We start from the raw sequence: 21,131 nt of genomic DNA, 5'->3' as shown, positions 1-21,131 counted from the left end.
TGTATTATAACAGTTAATTATAACAGAAGAAAAAACCGAAAACGGTCTACCAAATTTACATCATTTATTAAGAGCACCCCGACCACCCATATTCCATCAAGGGAGGAGTGGACCGGCGGCAACACTTGGGGACAGCGCCTAGTTAACCTGTTCACGGATGGCTTGAAGTTGGACGGTAGGGTTGGAGGAGCAGTATTCTGCAAAGAGCTCCCCATCAAACTCAAATTCAGGTTACCGCATCACTGCAGTGTGTTCCAAGCCGAGGTGGCCGCAATTAAAGAAGTAGCTGACTGGCTACTCACTTGCGCAATAACTGTTAAGAAGATAAATATTTACTCCGATAGCCAAGCGCCAATTAGGGCCCTAGGCTCTATTATGGTGCATTCGAAACTGGTCAGGGACTGCCTGGTCTCTCTCCCGATTGCAGCAGAATTCTTCGATATAAAAATAATTTGGTTACCTGGTCACGGTGACATTGCTGGAAACTGCAAAGCCGACGAGCTGGCCAGACAAAGGACCCGTGAAGCGGTGTGCCCACAAAAGGAGAGGATCGGGATCCCCTTGACAACCTGCGCTCTACTCCTGCGCTCTACTCCTTTGCACCACCTCAGCGAGCGCTGGGGAAGTACACGAACGTGTAGGGTCGCGAAGTCCTTCTGGCCACGGTTGGATAGAAGGCGTTCGAGGGATATTCTGAGGATGACAAAATCTCATCTCTCAAATTTCGCGGGCATCTTCACGGGGCCCTGCCCGCGGGGTACACAAGCCGTGAGACTCGGAATCACTTCGAGTTCTTTTTGCGTCAGCTGTATGGAGGATGACGTGGAATCATCTCAGCACCTGCTCCTCAGCTGCCCAGCTCTCGCGGGACTAAGATTCAAGCATCTTGGTTCTCACTTCTTTTCCGCGCCTGCTGATATAACAAAAATCTGACGAACTTCATCGGCAGCATAAAGAGGCTAACACAACCGCAAACTAGTCACCGTTCATGGTCCACAAACACTCAACCCTCCCCACCCCTTTCCCTTTCGTCCTATAGTCCTTTTCCTTCACCTCTTTTCCCCCTCTTACAATGGTGTCCCAAAAAAGACTTAACCAAACTTTTTCGTCCAAGTGAGCCTATTCTCTGGGCAACCATCACTACCTAACCTATCCTAAGAGCACCCTGATACTCCAAAGCTGCGAAAAATACTTACAAGAATGGAAGCGATTTCTCGCTGGAAAAGTATTTTAAAGAAATCTTTAGAAAGGCTTGCAATAGCATTTACAACTTTATTATATTTTTATACATAGAAGGCCGTTTTGCCACAAATTCTTTATTCTTCAAATAAAAACATTTTATAAATTTTTAAATGATAGCAAAACTACATATATTTCATATTTGCGCAACAGCCAGCAGCCAGTTTTTTTTGGGTAGCGTCCAACCAACAGCTAATCTTCCGATAAACTTTATCAGAAGTTAACTGACAGATATTCGCTAACCATACATTTACAAAACACTTTTTCTATCAATGATAAATGATATATAATATTTTCCGAAATGTCCACGCATACAGATGTTATTTCATTTAGAGGAACCTTCGCAGGCATTCAGCCAAAATTTGCGCTCTATCGCGGCAATCTTGCGGCGAATGTTTTTTACTATATCTTTAATTATTTCTGATTTTCCCCATATATTCTATCACTGGGATGGTCCATCCATTGAGACCAATAGAAAATGGTGTAAAAGAGTTAAGTCGAATAATCTTTTATTTATTTATTTTGTTTATTCTATTTTAATAATCAGCAGTACGAATAACGTTAGAGACTAGAGAAAAATGCAAAGAAAAACAATCGATATCAAGCAACTAAAAATAAAATTTGTACAAAAGTAGATCTACATAGATACAGCGAAATCAAGCAGGTTTGAATTGGATAATGAATTATAGTCTCGAAGTGCGCGAGCAATGGGTGCATCAATCGCAAATTTAGTCTTGAAGCTTACCCCATAAAAAGGGTAAACATTGCGAAGACTTCTTTGTGGAAGCAGAACTGGACAGTTGACACTGAAAATAAACGAAAGTGAAAGGACTGTCCTTCTTTTTTCTAGAGATTCAACATTAATTAGCTTTAGCCGAGAATTATAGGATGGCACAGCAGACTCAAATTGTAAGAAAAGTAATGCCTGCTTAAGAAATATTATTTTTACGCGCGCTCTATTACATTAATCGCAAGCTGGTCGTAAGGTCTCCAGATGATAACAGCGAACTCTAAGTGCGAACGAACAGGAGCCGTAAACAGCAGTTTGTAGGTATCCGGCAGAGAAAATTCAGATGCATTGCGACGAATGAAGCCCAGAACCGAGTACAAGTTGGAAAGATAGACATTAATGTGGCCACTGAAAGTAAATTTCATGTCGAATATTTATTTTTATTTATTTATTTTACTTTATTTTAGTCAAACATACAACCAAAGGTTTTTTTACAATCAGTGACCTTAAGAATAGCTTACATATTTAAATAGATAAAAAATAGCAATAAAATTAAATGGGAATCTTAATGAACATAGTAGTAAAATGGTTTTTGTTGTAGAAGGCATTAAAGAAAAGATAAAAACATACTACAGTTTACAAACAAATTTAGAAAAATTCATAAAAATAAATTTACAAAAATTATTAGACAAATTTGAAAGAAATAAATTTAGAAAAATTCAGAAAAATAAACTTAGAAAAATTCATAAAAATTAATTTAGAAAAATAGACTTAGAAAAACTCATAAAAATTAATTTGGAAAAAGTCAGAAAAAATAATTTAGAAAAATTCAGAAAAATAAAATTAGAAAAATTCAGAAAAGTTAGTTTAGAAAAATTCAGAAAAATTAATTTAGAAAAATTCTTCAAAATAAATTTAGAAAAATTAATATGGAAAAATTCGGAAAAATAAATTTTGAAAAATTCAGAACAAATAATTTAAATAAATTCAGAAAAATAAATTCAGAAAAATAAATTTAGAAAAACTCAGAAAAACTAATTTAAATAAATTCAGAAAATTAAATTTAAGAAAATTTATTTAGAACAAATTTTCACATAAATTTAGAAAAATCAATTAAAATAAATTTCGAAGAATTCAGAAAAAATAATTTAGATAGATTCAGAAAAAATAAATTTAGAAAAATTCTAAAAACATTAATTTTGAAAAATTCAGAAAAATTTATCTTGAAAAATTCAGAAAAATTAATCAAATTCATAAAAATAAATTTAGAAAAAATTCAGAAGAATAAAATTAGAAAAATTTAGAAAAATTCAGAAAAATTAATTCAGAAAAATTAATTCAGAAAAATTCTTTAAAACAAATTTAGAAAAATTTATCTGGAAAAACTCAGAAAAAATTAATTTAAATAAATTCAGAAATATAAATTTAGAAAAACACAGAAAAATTAATTTAAATAAACTCAGAAAAATAAAGTTAGAAAAATTTATTTAGAAAAAGTTTTCAAATAAATTTTGAAAAATTCAGAAAAATTAATTTAGAAAAAAATTCAGAAAATTAAATTTAGGAAAAAATAAAGAAAAATTAGATATATTCAGAAAAAATAAATTTAGAAAAGTTCAGAAAAATAAATTTAGAAAAATTCATTAAAATAAATTTAAAAAAAATCATACAAATAATTTTAGAAAAAATTCAGAAAAAATAATTTTGATAAATTGAGAAAAATTTAATTTAGTAAAATTCAGAAATATTAATTTAGAATTCTCAAGTTTTCTTTATTATTTAGTTAAATAAAATTAATTTATATTAGAAAAATTCAAAATAAATAATTTAAATGGATTCGGAAAAAATAAATTACATAAATTCAGAAAAAATTAATTTAGAAAAATTCAGAAAAATAAATTTAGAAAAGTTCAGAAAAATAAATTTTGAAAAACGCATAAAAATAATTTTAGAAAAATTTCAGAAAAAATAATTTAGATAAATTCAGAAATGTAAATTTATTTAGAAAAACTCGGAAAAATTAATTTAAATAAATTCAGAAAAATAAAGTTAGAAAAATTTATTTAGAAAAAGTTTTTAAAAAACTTAGAAAAATTCAGAAAAATTCATAAAAATTAATATAGAAAAATTCAAAAAAATGAATTTATAAAAAAATTCAGAAAACTAAATTTAGAAAAAATTCAGAAAAATAAAATTAGAAATTCGGAAAAAATAATTTAGATAAATTCAGAAAAATAATTTAGATAAATTCAGAAAAATGAATTTAGAAAAATCCAGAAAAATTTAAGTGAGGAACAAAAGGTTGGAATAAAATATGAAGTCGTAAATTAAGAAAAGGTGTTTTATTTAATAATTTCAAAATCGAGCCACAAAAACAATGAGATCAAGGATTTGACTTGATATTAACTTAAATTTAATTTTCAGCGGTAAATCATTCCAAAGACGGACAGAAAAAAACAAAGTATTGACGAAATCACACTTCTCGCGATTTTCAATATAGTTTACTCGAATTTTTAGATTGATTGTGTTATTTTGGGCCCTGTTGGGCGATTTTAACTACAATTTTGCAAAACTTGCTAATAAAAAATCCACAATTTTTGATGTGGACTTGAGTTTTTTCATGCAATTTCGAACGAAGCCCAACGCATTATTGGAAATTCGAATTTTTCAAATTAACATTTCTCAAAGAGTTTGCAGTCCAGCTGCCACAGTACCAAAACGATGCTAAAAAGTAAGGCGCGCGTAGTTTTCTTTTTCTTCTTAAAACCAGTTCAAAGATGTAATGAACCAGAATTAGCTCCTGAATCTGGTGTAGTATGATATAATATTCTTAAAAACTGTACCCAAAAACAGATTTTTCATTTTGTCATGTTTCGACTTACACAAAATTAAATTCGAAACAAAACTGAAATTGTTTCACAGTACTTTATACAATTTTTTCTATAATTTTATGCAAAAGTGCTTGCTAAATTACTTTCTATAAATTATTCACATAAAATAAAATGAAAATTCGATAAAAAAGCTTTGATGTCCTTAAATCTGATTTTGTAAATATTTCAGAAAACAATGAAATTAATTGTGAAGTGCTTTCACAAAAAAGAAAAATTTTTACGCATTTGGGCATAGCTTTTGTTCAATTCCCAATGTAATAAATGACAAAAAACTATACTCAGGGAAATCTTTCAATCGCATTTCATTTCATTTTCGTACAATTTCTAAATGTTTTTGCCATTTTTAATTAGGAATTTTGTTTATCAACCTGCCAGTCGCACTACCTAACGCCACCTTAACCCACAAAATTATGTTCAATGCGAATAAACTCATGATTTTGTGCATATCAATCATATAACACACACACACACATACACGCACATTCATTCGATCACCCACTCACTTTTGTTGCTATTGCCCAGTAGCGGCAACAGCTGTGTTGCAATTACATACATACACATACACACGAGCATCTGCGTATGTATTGTGCTCACATTTGCTTCATTTATATTTATAAATCCAAGTATTACGCAAACTGTTGCATGAATAGGTAACTGTTCATTTGGTCATCTGTGGCTGCAGCTATGCACAGCTCGTGTGGGGATACCTACGGGATGCTCAATTGTGTGTGTCTGTATATGTCCAGAATTGTCAGTTATTCAATTTGTGGGTAATGTTACGTAATGAGGTTGTATTGTTGATGCTTTCTAGGCTTTGCTGGATCCATTCATTTATTCATTTTGTCTTTGATTGATTTGATGTTTTTTATGTAATTGAATTATATTTTCTACATACACATACGGCCATTCAAATAGGTACACTCATGTTCATGCGGAAAATACAAGTGTTTTAAATTAATAATAACATATTAAATGCCTTTTATGCAGTTTTTATTTCGCAGATTAATATAACAAACATAAATATTGGGTATGAGAATAAGTTTGCGTCCTTTCTTAGCCAAAGTTACGGCTAATTTAAAAGAATTAATCAATAAATGATATTATGTGAAGTAAGTGCCTTGAAATTAAAACTTTACTCCATCTTTAAGGCAGCATACTGACTCCTCTGACAAAAAATTCGTGTTCTTTTGACTTGTCCATTCATTGAGCCAGTTCGCGATGCTCTCGTAAGAAGTGAGCCGCTCTCCAATAAGAGCTGACTGCATTTAGGGGAACAGATGGTAATACGCAGGTGCAATGTCTGGGGAATACGGCAGGTGGCGCAAGATCCTCCAATACAGTCCCTCTAAATATTTCTATTGGCCTTGTCATGCAGCAAAATCAATTTGTCATGTCTGCCGTCCCATTCCGAGCGCTTTTCTTTGAGAGCTCGATTCAAACGCATTAACTGCAGTTGGTAACGATCGCCAGTGATGGTTTCAGAAGTTTTAAGGAGGTCATAATAGAGGACACTCTTCTGATCCCACCAGATGCACAACATATCCTTTGAAGCAAGAACATTTTTTTCACTGTAGATGGACCTGGTTCACTTGATAGGCTCCAACATTTTCGACGCTTAGGGTTATAATAGTAGATCCATTTTTCAGCGCCATTGAAGATGCGATGCAGAAACCCCTTCTTTTCTACCGTTCAAGAGGCATCTCAAACGTCACCAAATGTCTCTCGATATCCCTCTCCTTCAATTGATGTGGCACTCAGTGACCTGCTTTCTGGACCATTCCCATCGCGTGCAAAGGTTTACCGATGGTTGACCTATCAACATCCAACTCTTTAGACATATCATCAATGGTTCGACATACGTCCTGATTAAATAATTGTTGTAGTTGAATTTTTTCGATGCCCCTTCGCGATCTTTATCACTCACGTCCAAATTGTCACTTTGGAGGCGTCCAAGCCACGCTTTGAAATTTGTATTTGATGGAGTGTGATTACCGTTAATATTGATCGAAACACGACACGTTTACGTTTCAGCTGCACTTTTCTTTAAACGGTAATAATCCAAATGCTGTTTTTCCCGGAAGAAAAGGATATTTACGTTTAAAACGAATGTCAACTACTGCGATCGAGACCTCACATATACGCCTTCAAATCACCAATACATTACTGGAGCGAACCCAAAAATAGCATCAGCAGCGACACTTCTTCTACGAGTGCGGAAACTTATTCCCATACCCACTAATAATTGAAGGATCTTTTAAAACTTAAACGAGTGACAATAGGAACAAAATGAAATATGCAGGTGGTCATTAAAATGGGTACGAAATAGAAATAGACAAGACACAAAAAGAACTTAGAGATTTTATGAAAAATGTTGTTTAAATTATAGAAGTTTAATCAATAGCCACTGTGTGCGCCATGATCGTCAATGACTTCTTGTCTTCGATTTTGCATAGAACAGATAATCCTACGGCAGGTTTCTGTGGAAGTGGAATACCATAGTTCTTTGATATTTTGCCATAAATCTTTCTTATTTTTTAATGTCTGCTTCCAAGTTGTCATCTTAAACCTACCCAAAGGTCTTAAATGAGTACTGGCTTGGAAAATCCTTAACTTTAGCATTATTTTGCAAATGCCATTGAAGTACTAACAGTAAGCAGTGTTTGGGTCCTTATCATGCATAAAAGTTACCGAAGGGGCGTTTGATAATGCCACTTTTGATGGTACGTGCAGCTCTGCTAGTAGGCACCGCGTAGACCGGGTGCTAGTGAATTGGTTTCGTTCGATGCTGGCGCAAAGAATCGTCCCGGTGCGAGCGGAGGAAGATCTGCTGGTGTTATCCGGGGTTAATAAAGGCTGCCCTCAAGGTGAGTGCTGTCTCCATTGCTCTGGTGCATGGTGATCGATCCTCTGCTCACCACCTTAAACGACTCGGGAGTCTACGCACAAGCATATACGGACGACGTTGCCTATTTATTAACAAGCCCTCCCCTTATGAACATCTGTAGGAAACTGCAGAAAACTCTGGATATGATTGAGACTTGGTGCTGTGCGAATGGCTATCGGCAAATCCCACCAAGACTGGAATTGTCCTCTTCACCAGAAGGAGGAAGCTTGATGGTCATGTTCTGCTTAAGCTAAAAGGAATCACAATCCAGCTATCCAAAGAAATTAAATAACTTGGAGTAATCCTCGATAGCAAACTCCTCTGGAAATCACACGTTGAAACAAAGAAATCCAAAGCACTGAAAGCCTTCTGGCAGCGCAGGAGTGTTTTTGGGAAAACGTGGGACCTTTCTCCTAGCAAGTTCCCATGGATCCACACGGCTATGATAAGACTTATTATCAACTAAGCATCGGTGGTCTGGATGAGTAGACTCTCTCTCTCGTGGTAGTCAGGAGGACCTTATCGAGACTACAACGCACTGTGGCCATCTGTTGCTTTGGAGGTTTTTCGACTACTTCAGGCCCGGCATAAGATGCTCTGATTAGTCTACCACCATTTGATGTTTTCATCCATGGAGAGGCCTTGAAGGCCATCTGCAGGCTGAAGCACAATGGGAATTGGTACGGCGCGTGTCCGGCATTAGAAAACAAAGTAGACGTGAGCTTCGATGCAACGATCCTCGCCATGCCCCTTGACTCCATGCCATCCAGAGTCGTGCTTGACAAGAGATACAGTGTGGTGCTGCCAGAGGCTCAAGTGAGGTCCAACTCTGAAAATGAGCCCAGCAAACCCTGTTTTCGCATTTTCACGGATGGCTCCAGGGCCGAGCACGGTTCCGGCTCTGGGGTGTACGTGGAATACAGCGGGACAAACCTGCACTTTGCTCTTGGAATGCATGCATCTGTGTTTGAAGCGGAGGTGTATGCAGTTCAAGAAGTAATGAACTTTGTTGTAGAACACAGATGGAGAGGCAGATCTAAATACATAAATATATGTGCCTGCAGCGACAGTCAAACTGCGCTCATGGCCTTAGACAGCCCCCCAACCACTTCAAGAGTAGTCGAGTCCTGTAAATCCATGCTGAACTATGTTGGTAGACATAATAGCCTGATGCTGACATGGGTCCCGAGACACGTGGGTATCGCGGGTAACGATTGTGTTGCCGCCACCGTTGCTTGACTTTTTTTTCTTGTGAACCGCGGTGCCAACTCTTGTCCTTTAAGACGTCCGAAATTTCGCCGAGCATCTTTTCCAAATAATTTTTTTTTTTTTTTCATTGCTACAAAGTATGTTTTACCATTTTTTCATACCCTCTGCTCCACACAATGGCTTGTGCTCTTGAGCAAAACTTTTCCTCTTCCTTAAAAATGCTTGTTTTAACATCGGAACTTTGCGAGCTATTCTGCTTGGTAGGTTCATGTTGTGCAATCGACGCCGTACAGTTCTCACTGATACTACGTTGTTGATTTCAGCTGCAATGGCCTTTGCTGCCTTAAAACGATCTCACTTGACAAGAGTCACCATTAAAGTATCGGTAGTGCAAGTCGTTTTCTTTTTGCCACCACATCGTTCTGTGAGTTTTTTTGGGCTTAATTGCATTTACAACATTTTCGGACTGTTCAAGTGAGGCAGCGATAGATTTGTATGTTTTTTTTTGTTTTTGAAGATTGTCAATAAGCCTCCACTCCTTAACTGTGTAATGCTTCGCACGACCCTATTTGAAAGTAACTCATATTAATTTTTAATTATTAAATGAACCGTCTAATTCGCTCCTGAGGGTACATTCGATATTTTTCACTTCATTAGTTAAAATGCAAGAGTTATGCGCAAAGCCTATTTTAGGTGCTTACCACGCAAAACCAGCGTACCTATTTTAATGGCCATATGCGTATATGTATGTACAGTTAAATGCGTGGTGGCTCTTTGAGGTCAACTGTGAATGAAGGTGCAAAATGTTTTTTTGCGTACTGATTATTTCTATTTGTAGAACTGCCCTCTAAGTCGGCTGGCGTACATTCAGTATTCATAGTTGGTCAAATGACATGCAAAATCTGTGGTCGTATGGCATAATACATTGGCTGAAGAGCCCCGGGCCAAATACATAGGTGGCACTAGTTTATTGCCTATTGACATCTATCTTTCAGTTAGTACTAACCCTAAAAAACAGCTGATATTCTATTCATTAGTTCGTGAGTTATTGTGCTAAGAGCAACGTTACTTTTGTTATTTTCAAAACAATGGATCACAAAGAATTTGGTGTTTTAATTTTACATACATAGCTTCTTGATGGGAAATACCTTTGCACGTTGAAAAGCGTGAGTGGAACTATGAGCTGTATGAGCTCTACGACGCCATAGACGTAGAGCAGGGAATGAACATCCTGTGGCTTCGTTTGAAACAAACGCTCCGGTTCAGAAAGTATTCGATGAGGTACCAGTTGGTGGTAACAGAGGAAGAGGAAGGCTTCCTGCGCATTGGAAGGATCATGTGGAGACGGGCTTGGCTTCACTTCGTGTATCCAACCGGTGCCAATTAGCAGAGAAAGAATCGCTTGAGCGGTTATCGCGCTAATCAAGAAGAACAAGAATTCATACCCAGTGAAGAGTTTTTTAAATCTTAAAAATATTAAGTTCCAAAAATTGTTTCGCTGGTAAATTTGAGTAGGGGTCTTGTGGATAATGGACGGGGACTCCGCTCCATCAGACACAACAATAAAACGATGGTTTGCTAACTTCAAACGTGGTCGTAGAGAAAAGTGAAATTTCGAGAGTTAGCGGACAACGTCAAAATATCAAAGAAACGTGTTGACTTTATATTGCATGAGCAGGTGACTACGAGAAAGCTCTCTTTAAAGTAGGTGCCGAGTTCGCGTACTTTCAAGACAACGCACCGTGTCACAAGTCAATCAAAATAATGGCAAAACGACTTGAATTGAACTTCGAATTGCTCCCACATCCACAGGATTCACAACATTTGGCTCCCAGCGACTACTGGCTATCCACATACCTAAAAAAATGCTTTTCAGTAAGAAGTTTTGCTCGAATGAAGAGGTTATCTCAGAGACTGAGGCCTATTTTGAGGCAAAATATAAACTGTTCTACAAAAGTGGTATTTAAATGTTGTAGGGACGCTGCAATGATTGCATTGTTCTTGATGGAAATTACATTGATGAGTAGAGCAAATTTTTAACAAAAAAACGTGTTTTCTTTGTTAGAGCCAGGGCTTTTCAGCCCATGTGTGGTCGAGATATTCCGAAAAGATAAGTATGGTCAGATTTGAGTCATACCTTAGAGGAAATATTTTTGTAAAACATGGCGATGCTAACTGGCTCTATATTCAAAATATTTATAAAAATCCTATTTAGCCAAGAATAGACTTTTATAGACTTTCAAGAAAGTCCAATGCGTTTGTCGGATTCGTTCTCTTTTTTCACGTCAGCTAACGCATTTTTAATTCTAAATGCTACGTATTTGCGAAAAAGCGACCATTAAAAAAATTTCATATTCATGTGATTTGTTTGTCTTGTAATGTGTTTTATGGAAAAGATTTCAATGCAATTAAAAGGGGTTGGAAATATCGCACGGAAATGTGGTGTTAAAGGCCTCATTCAGCATTGACCTTCTACGAAGTACATTTCCATAAGTATTTCTTGATATATGCGGTATTTGAAAAATCCCAAACCAGCCTCAGCAATTTACCCTCAACAACTTATTCAAGTGTACTTAGCAGCTTCTGGCATAAAGTTTTCATACACCAAAACTAAGCGGCTCGCCTCTGTCGTCAAAACATCACATCTTTTGGCCTAAGAGCCCATGTGCTGTGCCTAAAGATACTATTGTATCATAAGTCATTCAAACTGTACCACATCAGTTTCTCCCAATGAAACACTTGGTAATATAAAACGTTTCAGTATAGGACTAGAAAAAAAATGTATTAGGTGCGCAACTAAGTTCTCGGTGTTTTTTTGATGAAAATACAACTTTATTCTGAAAACATGGTTACAAGTGAATCATTGAAAGTATTGCCCATCGCTGGCTACTACTTTTTCCCATCTTTCTGGTAGATCTCATATACCATCGCGGCAAAACTCTTCATCTTTTGAGGCTATCCACGGATCAAGCCATTTTTGATGTCTTCATATGAATGAAACTGCCGGTCAACTAGACCATGTGCCATCGATCGGAAGAGGTGATAAGATCTAGGTCTGGAGAATATGGCGGGTGCGGTAGGATTTTCCATTTCAGTGTTTCCAGGTAGGTTTTAGGGGGTTTGGCAACGTGAGGCCGAGCGTTGTCATGATGTAGAATCACTTTTTCATGCCTCTCCGCGTATTGCGGCCGCTTCTCGCGCAGTACTCGACTCAATCGCATCAATTGAAGTCGATACCAATCCCCAGTAATGGTTTCGCATGGTTTTAAAAGTTTATAGAAAATAACACCAACTTAGTCCCACCAAATACATAGGATAACCTTCGCAGCGTGAATGTCGCCATGACTTTTTTTCTTTGGATTGCTGTAATGAATCCATTTTTCATCACGCGTCACGATGCGATGAAGAAAACCATTCCTTTTTTTGCCGCTGGAGCAGCTGTTCACAGGCGAAAATGTGACGTTCAACATTCCTTGGTTTTAACTCATAAGGAACCCAATCATTCCCAAAGTAAGCAATCGCTTGGAAATGGATTGGCGGGTAACTCCTAATACTGAAGCAATATCTCCAATTCAGCGTCTTCGAAGGTTTTTGGCCTTCCTTTACGCGGACGGTCGTCAACATTAAAATCACCGTCTTTGAAGTGACGGAACCATTCTCGGTACGTTGTTTCACTTAAAGCAGCATCTCCATAAACTTTTTGTAGCTCTCGATGCGCTTCAGCCACCGTTTTTTTCGAATGAAAGAGGAAAATCAACGCTTCCGCAAATGACAATTATTCGGCACAAAATCAGACATTTTCACAAAACCAAAAGTAGATGATACCAAAACAAAATCACTAATGTGTCGAAGCAGTTTGTTTCCCATATGTCTAGGCTTGATTTATGACGTTTAGGCTATGTTAGAATCGACTAGCACACACTGCTGGCGGCATCTATTGACAAACAGTGGGAACTTATTTGCGCATCTGTATTAATAATAACCCTACACGGACTGAAGAGCCAGACGCTCAGTCGAAAACTAATCGCTGACTATGGGGCTCCTCGTGGAGTGTACTGCAATATGCCCATACTGAGAACTCTCTTCCCCATGGTTATCTATTTTCACTATCTCATTATGCAATAGTTCGAGTGCCATATAGGAATTACTAATGAAGCACGCAGATATGCACGTAAATGCTGAATTATGCTGGCGCGCTTTCAATTAAACATTTTCCAAAGCCACATAAGCGCACCGGCCCTCTCCGTTATTCACCACCAATTATTTTGCACATTTGTACTTGATCCCCGGCAAAACTGCATGCCAGTTGCACACATTTGACACATATGCATGTGTCACACGTGTGTTTATTTAAGTATGATACAACTGCAAATGGCGCTTATTATCAACGGCTTCAAATTAATTTCGGGATATTTAAAAACCAAATCCCTGCTGATATTACACACAACGCTGCGCAAATTTTTATACTAAAGGGTGGTTAAATTTTAAGGGCCGATGTAGAATGTGAACCACACCTAAACGTCAAGTTGTTTTTGAAATTCAATTAATATTTTTTAATTTCAGACTAATTCATTTTTGAACCATTGAAGGACACATAATCGAGCAACGGGTTAAAGTTATTCAGGCTTATTATGAAAACGGGCGTTGAAATCAAAATACATATCGCGCACTTCGTGATTTTTTCAGTCAATTTAATCGTCCAAATGTGCGTACAATCGGAAAAATTGTGCAAAACTTTGAGCAAACCAAGTCTGTAGGAGATGTGAAAACACCAGTGCATGCTCGTACAGCTCGTGCTGCAGAAAATATTGCTGCTGTTCGCGATGGTGTGGTTGAAGAGCCATCCACCTCAACTCGTCGTCGTGCCCAACAATTGCACCTCTCACGCTCGTCGTTGATGAACATTATGCATAAAGAGTTGCATTTACACGCTTATTGACTCAAGAACTAAAGTCTCTTGACCATTTCAAGCGTCGTCAATGGTCAGAATGGTGGCAGGAAAGGGGGCGTCCATAAATTACGTGAGGTGTTTTTTTCAATTTTCTGTACCTCCCTCCCCCGCTGATGAGATGTCGTGAGATTTTTTTCAACCCCCTCCCCCATCCCCCAATCTCACTTCAAAATGTAGGTTCCTTATGTAAACGCGTTAGATTGTTATTGTAAAAAGAAAAAATACCAGTCTAACGGTTAGACGCGATAGAAGTGAAACCTTCCGTAAAACAAACTGAGAGAGAATGAGACGAAAGCAGCATTAGGGGCGGGAAATTATAGGTTCATTAATAATATTGCTATAAAGTTCATATTTTATTTTCTTTATTTTATTATTATTCATCCTCAATGTTTTCAATTTCAACAAATGATACGAGTGGCTTATGATAGATAAAATATGATACAAATGCTTTGGTTTCGATGTTGTCAAAAAAAATACCCAAACGGACCGAAGAAACAGACTTACAAATTTCTTCCATTTTCGTCTACTTGTATTCATATAAAAATTTATGTCTCTTCCCACCAAAGCTAAATGTATTAGTATATTTCTTCTTGTATTTATTCAAGGCTGAAATCCCGGCGGTACTGCAATACCGGGCCAACCCGTGGCAGAGGTGGAGCAAGCCCTTAAAACACTCCGCCCATTTCCAAAAATCAGTTTAACATTTGTTGTCCTCCGATGGAGGATCTATCAGATGTTAAGCTGATAAGAACAGATACCACACTTTGATCTTAGCCATAAGGCCGAGAAGCGATAACCATACACAACCAACAAACTACCTAGTCAATACATTTTCTAATAAACCTTTTGAGAATTACACGCTCACAAAAATTATTTATATCAACATATAATATAACGCTTCGTAACTAAATAACTTTTAGGCCAGCGCCGACAGCATGGCGCGGTAGTCGAGCGACTAGCAAAGTGAGCTTCCGATCCAAAATCCTTGGTTCGAATCACAAGAAAAAATAAAAGTTATTTAGTTCGTCGCTACGTTTATATCAACATATAATATAACGCTTCGTAGCCAAGAGGGTCGGTTTTTCGTTTCACTTTTTCTCAAATCACTCCCAACGATTCTAAAGAAGTTTTCACTTCAAAAAAAATTGCTTCGTGCTTTTATTTACGACTAGTTAAGACTAGTTATCAATATTTCTGAGAGTTATAAGTGTAATAAAAATTTTACAATACGAGTAGAAGACTTAAATCGTAACTACTGCGATTAAAAGAAGAATATCTACTCTAATTTAGTCCATGGAGAATCATGCGCGGTTTCAAGAGAGACTATTGGGATCACATGTCCATATGATTTTCAGTAAAATCATCTACTCCTTCAACTTCGTTCTGATCTAGCCACTCTAAGCCGTTGACGCTTGCGCACAGTAACTCATTAGCTCGTCTTGCGACAATCCGTGAGGGTCGCACTTTGCGGTACATACGCGCTTGCTTAGCTGGTGCAATGTGAGCTGCTCGCCTGTGCTCTGCAGCTCTTGTGATAGATGCGAAGTAAATACCGCATGTACTGCAGCATATTTTCTCTAAATCATCACGTACCTATACTTTCGCTATAGAGATCATAAGGCGTGCTGATAAAGGCATTCAGCGGTTGAATCGGTAGGCGTATTAGAAATGGAGCAAATGACTTTCCGTCATGTTCTTTAAAGTCCGGAATTATCAAGCGTCAATCAACCTAAGTGATAGGGTATGGAGGTGGCAGAAAACGGTCGTGAAGAATCATATGCAGATCACTCCGGCGTGGGCTGCAGCAGTTCTGATCAACGCATTTCACAACCTAAAAAAAAATTAAAAACAATTTCCCTTTGTAACTCTTAATAAAAATTTGTTGACATTCGCGCTCGTTAAAAAACTAAAAAAAAAAAAAAATAGGCACGCATAAAAATTTGATATGAATCAACTGCAATGTACCTGGAGTAAATATTGGCTCTCTCTAAACAAAGAAGGTTGGAACCCGTCCGTGTGTCGCTGCCACTCAGCTCGTACGCTCTTGTTCATCGAGTCGCGCGTTCGGCTGATAGTGGCGCGAAAACAAACGACGGGCTACACTGTACCGTAAATTCAGATTAAATTGAGCTATTTGGTATAAAACAAATATGGTGGTTTGACAGCAGTAATGTATAACGTCGAAGTATGAATGAAATTATTTTCTTTCGAACGAATTAGTGAAAGAACTTAATCATACTACGATTACGCTTAAGATTAACTCTTAAGCATGTACAATCTTAAGCAATGTACTGGACCAAAATAGTATAGTGGATTCGTCAATAAGCAGAATTGCCGCATTTGGGCGAATGATAATCCAAGAGTGATTGCCGAAAAACCAATGCACCCACAAAGAGTGACTGCTTGGTGCAGTTTATGGGCCGGCGCCATCATCGTATTTTTTCCAAAATGAGGCCGGTCAGGCAGTGACTGTGAATAGTGTTCGCCATCGTGAGATGATAACGAACTTTTTATGACCCGAATTGGAAGATATGGATGTGGACGATATGTGGTTTCAACAGGACGATGCCACTTGCAACACAGCTAACGAAACAATGGCTCTTTTGCGCGAAAAATTTGATGGCCGAATAATCTCACGTCGCGACTATGACAATTGGTCGCCAAGATCATGTGATTTGACACCGTGGGACTTCTTTCTTTGGGGTTATTTGAAAGAAAAGGTGTACGTCGATAAGCCAGCAACAATTTAAGAGCTAAAGGATGAGATAATTCGGCATATTAACGGCATAGAACCTCAATGCCTCAGCGTCATCGAAAATTTGGACCATTGGATGGAAGTGTGCAGCCGAAGCCGCGGCGGCCATTTGGCCGATATTTTGTTCCGTGCGTAATTGAGCCATACCAATATTATCATAATAAAGAGAAGTGACAATAATTTCCTAAAAAAATTGTATTTTATTCAAAATCAACACCGGCCCTTGAAACTTAACCACCCTTTAATGCGCTTCATATGCACTTTCATGTAAGATAAATATGTAAACATGCACGGGCTTGAGTGTACGCGTGTGTACGTATGTACGAGTATTTGCAAATACTGGCATATCAACCGCGGATGTGAGTCAGTAAATGCGAGTGTGCAGCAGGCGAACCGCACAGAAACTGCATAGTCGCGCAATTGCGGCTTTTCGGGTGTCAAAACTCATCATTGCAATTGCAATTTATTGAAAATAATAAACATTTCGCTGCCAACAAGCTAACCTCATTGTTGTCATTCGTGTTAAAGTTATTATTTTGCTTACGCAGTTTGGTGTTGTTGTTGCTGACATCCTCTCTCAGTGCTGCCACTGCATTCGTCGCTGTTTGTGTCAATTTTGACAAATGATTATTGCACAGATTTACAGTTATATATATACATATATTATTTATGTATGTGTGCATGCATGTTGACATATTGACATGGACGCATGCCAATGAATCGTGTAAATGTCCGCCACTGTTACTCTGATTGGTATATCTGTCAAAGTTGATGTCTGTATGCTGACCAAATGTGAGTAAAAACCTTGTGAAAAGCGGCGTTAGTTTGAAAAAGGATTCAAAATTGCAATATTATTATATATTGCTGCTGAACGCAGATGGTTTACAAAATTATGAAAATCTCAAAATCAAATTCAAAGTTTGCCTTTACGCGCGCTGTTCAAGCATTGAATGCAAACGCGCGCTACTTTCTGATTACATTTTGCCACAGGTAATTCTATTCATCCAATTTGATATCCCATAATCCCTTTCAACTTGTTAACAACGCTAAACTATTAGCAAACAACGATTTTCTTTGACTTCCGACACAGTTAGTTGAATACGCAGCGTCCCGTTATACTTAAAGCCAACATTTCGCTGGCATTATCATTTATACTACTTAATGGCACATCCTTCATTTCATTTCCTTCACAGATGGTCTTATGCTTTTCTTTTATGCTTTCCTTTACTATTTCCTGCGAGTAGCAGCGTGAATAAGTTTTCGCAGCTGTGTCGCAACTTTTTCTCATTTATTTGTCAGCGCTTCAGACTCGCGCGCGTTCTTTTCAAATCGTTATTCAAAACTTTTTAATGTCTATTCAAATATTTTTACATGTGCTTCCACTTGTTGTTGCTGTCCGTGTTGCTGTTGCTGCTGCTTTCTTTTCTTTTGTGCTGGGAACTTGTTAATGCGCTTTTGGTGCCTCTGAATGCAACTGCCAAAGTTTTTAAAGCCGCAACAGCTGTGCAACTGAGTGTGAAGATATGACAGATCCTCAGATGGGTGCTCGCTGTGAAATAAAGAGAATTCAATAATTCATATAAAAACCCTCATCCATCTCATCGTTTTCGTTAAACTTTGATTTCATTTCGTGCTGAAAAATGGTTTTAAAGTATAATACGAAGCACCCAACAAAGACTTAAAAATACTTGGTTCAATACAAAGAGCAGAGAGAGTTTCATATACAAGGTGGCGCAAAAGTAACCTTGCGATGATTTTTGGCTGTAATTTAAAAAAAAAATGAAAAACTTTGATTCTTCTTGTGGATTATTTTTATTTGGTCTTTTAATTTTTTTTACATCAAGTCGAGAATATGATGTCATGTAAATGGCCGCCGCCACAGTTGATTGCCATTTGAGCCCTTTTTATAGCATTTTCCATCACTTTGGCCAAAACTTCCGGCGATAGGTCCTCACATTCTTGACGGATATTGTCTTTAAGAGCTGCAAGAGTCTGAGGCTTGTTGACATAAGCCCGCGACTTCAAAAAGCCCCACAAAAAGAAGTTTGGAGCGGTCAAATCAGGCGATCTTGCTGGCCAGTGCAAATCGCCAAAACGGGAGGTTAGGCGCCTGGGAAATGCATCCTTCAGCACACGTGCAGTGTGTGTCGTTGCACCGTCCTGTTGGAACTACATGTTTTCCAATCCCAATTCATCAAGTTGCGGCAAAAAGAACTCGTTGATCATTGCTCTGTAGCGCTCATCATTCACAGTAACCGTTTGGCCCGCGACGTCTTCGAAGAAAAAAGGTCCGATGACTCCTCTAGCGAAAACAGCACACCATACAGTGACTTTGAGCGGGTGTAATGGCTCTTCGTGGGTTACACGCGGATTTACAGTGCCCCAGAAGCGTAAATTTTGCTTATTTACGTACCCGCTAAGATGGAAATGGGCCTCACCACTCATGATTATTTTTGATGAAAATTCATCTTCCTCTTGGTGGTGATTAAGGATGGCTTGAGCGTATATTAGACGCGATTGGGGATCAGCAGCTAACAGCTGATGCACCGTCTGGACTTTGTACGCAAACATCTTTAAGTCTTGTACCAAAATTCGCTGTAAGGACCGTCGACTGATACCCATTTGCGTGGCACGTCGTCTGGTCGATGTCGACGGCGCTTCCATGGCATCCTCGGCTACAGCAGAACGGCTACTCCGGGGTCTGCCACGCCTGGCAGCATCTCGTGTTGTGCCAGTCTCTTCGAGGCGAGCGGCTAAACGTCGCAGTGTTTCACCAGTAGGCGTTGGACGGCGAGGAAATCTGCGACGAAATTCACGTTGTGCCAAAGTCACCGACTGATTATTGGTCAAATAAATAGTCAGCAATATTCCGCGTTCTGGAGCAGTGTAGCGTAATATTGTTTATTAACGTGTATTTCGCATGTGTTTACTACACAAATGTCAAAACAGAATCGCAAAATTTATAGAATTTTCTGATAGGAGGACTACTTTAGCGCCTTCTGTTACAGGGTGAACGATATGATGTGATGGAATTCAAACGTAATAGTGTGGTTGCGTTATACAGGGTGGGCCATATAGCCTTTGCTTTTTGAACCACCTATTTTTTTGAGAATGGTAACACAAATGACATGTCAAATGTGTTCATAATTTACTTAAAGGTTTGACATTTACGAAATGGGACGCTATACGCTTGAACAAAATTGAGAAATATTGAAAACCTATTTCCAAAGTGGTGAGTCTTCTTCTTCTTTTCTGATTTTCACATCGGTGGCTACGTCAATAAGCAAAATTGTCGGATTTGCGGCTCAGAAAATCCACACGTTACTGTAGAGAAGCAAATGCATCCACAACGAGTCCCTGTTTGGTGCGGTTTTTGATCTGGCGGCATCATCGGGCCATTTTTTTTTTCGAAAATGAGCGAGGAGCCGCGGTTACAGTAAATGGCGAGCGTTACCGTGACATGCTCAACGAGTTTTTCTTTCCATGGACGACATTTGGTTTCAACAGGACGGTGCAACTTGTCACACTGCCAAAGTTACACTCGAACTTTTGGCTACCGTTTTTGAAAACCGAATAATCAGCCGAAATTCCGATATCAATTGGCCGCCTCGGAGCTGTGATTTAAGCCCGTTGGACTATTTTTTATGGGGAGCCGTTAAGGACAAATGCTATGCGAACCATCCAGAGACGATTGATGCTTTAAAACACCAAATCGAAGTTGCCATTCATGAAATTGGAGCCCAAACAATCGAAAATGTGCTTAAAAATTGGGTTGATCGAATGGCCTATTGTAAAGCCAGTCGTGGCAGTCATTTGAGCGATATTATTTTTCATTCATATATGACAATGTTCAATCTTCAAAATAAAAAAAAAAGGTTTGAAAAAATATTGATTATTTTTTTTATAGCCGATTCAAAAAGCAAATTTTACATGGCCCACCCTATTTTTGGCTGGAAAATCACAACCAGCCATTGTTCGTGAGCTCAGTCCCCTCAAAGTGAATAAAATGTTTTTGTATCGCACTATAAAATGTTACAACGATACTGGTAGCATTGCAAAACGCTATGGAGGTGGACCAAAAAAAAACGCAACAACGCCAGAAATGGTTCGGAAAGTGAAGACTCGACTTGAACGAAATCCACGTCGAAGTGGAAGAAAAATGGCCAAAGAACTGAAAATATCGCAAGACAGCGTTCGCCGCATATTGAAAAATGAGCTCAAGGTCAAGGCTTACAAGTTCCAAAAAGCACACGATCTCACACCCCAGCAAAAAAAGTTCAGTGCGAAAGAGCAAAGGAGTTGTTGCGCTTGCACGAACGTGGCGAATTTCCTAAAATTGTGTTTTCTGATGAAAAAAATTTCCCAATTGAGCAGTTCATAAACACTCAAACCGATCGTGCTTACTTTACCGAACGCTCATACGAGAATTTGAGCCTACGTATGGCCACTCGAAGCAATTTCCCATCGCAAGT

General features: G+C 38.0%; 1 protein-coding gene and 1 non-coding gene across 2 annotated transcripts in view; both read right to left on the bottom strand.

Moving 5' to 3' along the window:
* Positions 1–21,131, bottom strand: part of LOC129241873 (mucin-5AC) — a 204,705-nt gene that overhangs the window by 178,865 nt on the left and 4,709 nt on the right. The window lies entirely within an intron of this gene.
* On the bottom strand, positions 14,501–14,698 carry LOC129236639 (U2 spliceosomal RNA). Its single transcript, XR_008581696.1, has one exon. It is a non-coding gene; the product is annotated as a U2 spliceosomal RNA (small nuclear RNA).

The sequence above is a fragment of the Anastrepha obliqua genome, chromosome 1 (assembly GCF_027943255.1).
Source record: "Anastrepha obliqua isolate idAnaObli1 chromosome 1, idAnaObli1_1.0, whole genome shotgun sequence".
In the NCBI taxonomy this organism is placed as follows: domain Eukaryota; kingdom Metazoa; phylum Arthropoda; class Insecta; order Diptera; family Tephritidae; genus Anastrepha; species Anastrepha obliqua.
The sequence above is the reverse complement of the archived record's forward strand: the minus strand, read 5'-3'. Positions and strand labels throughout refer to the sequence as shown.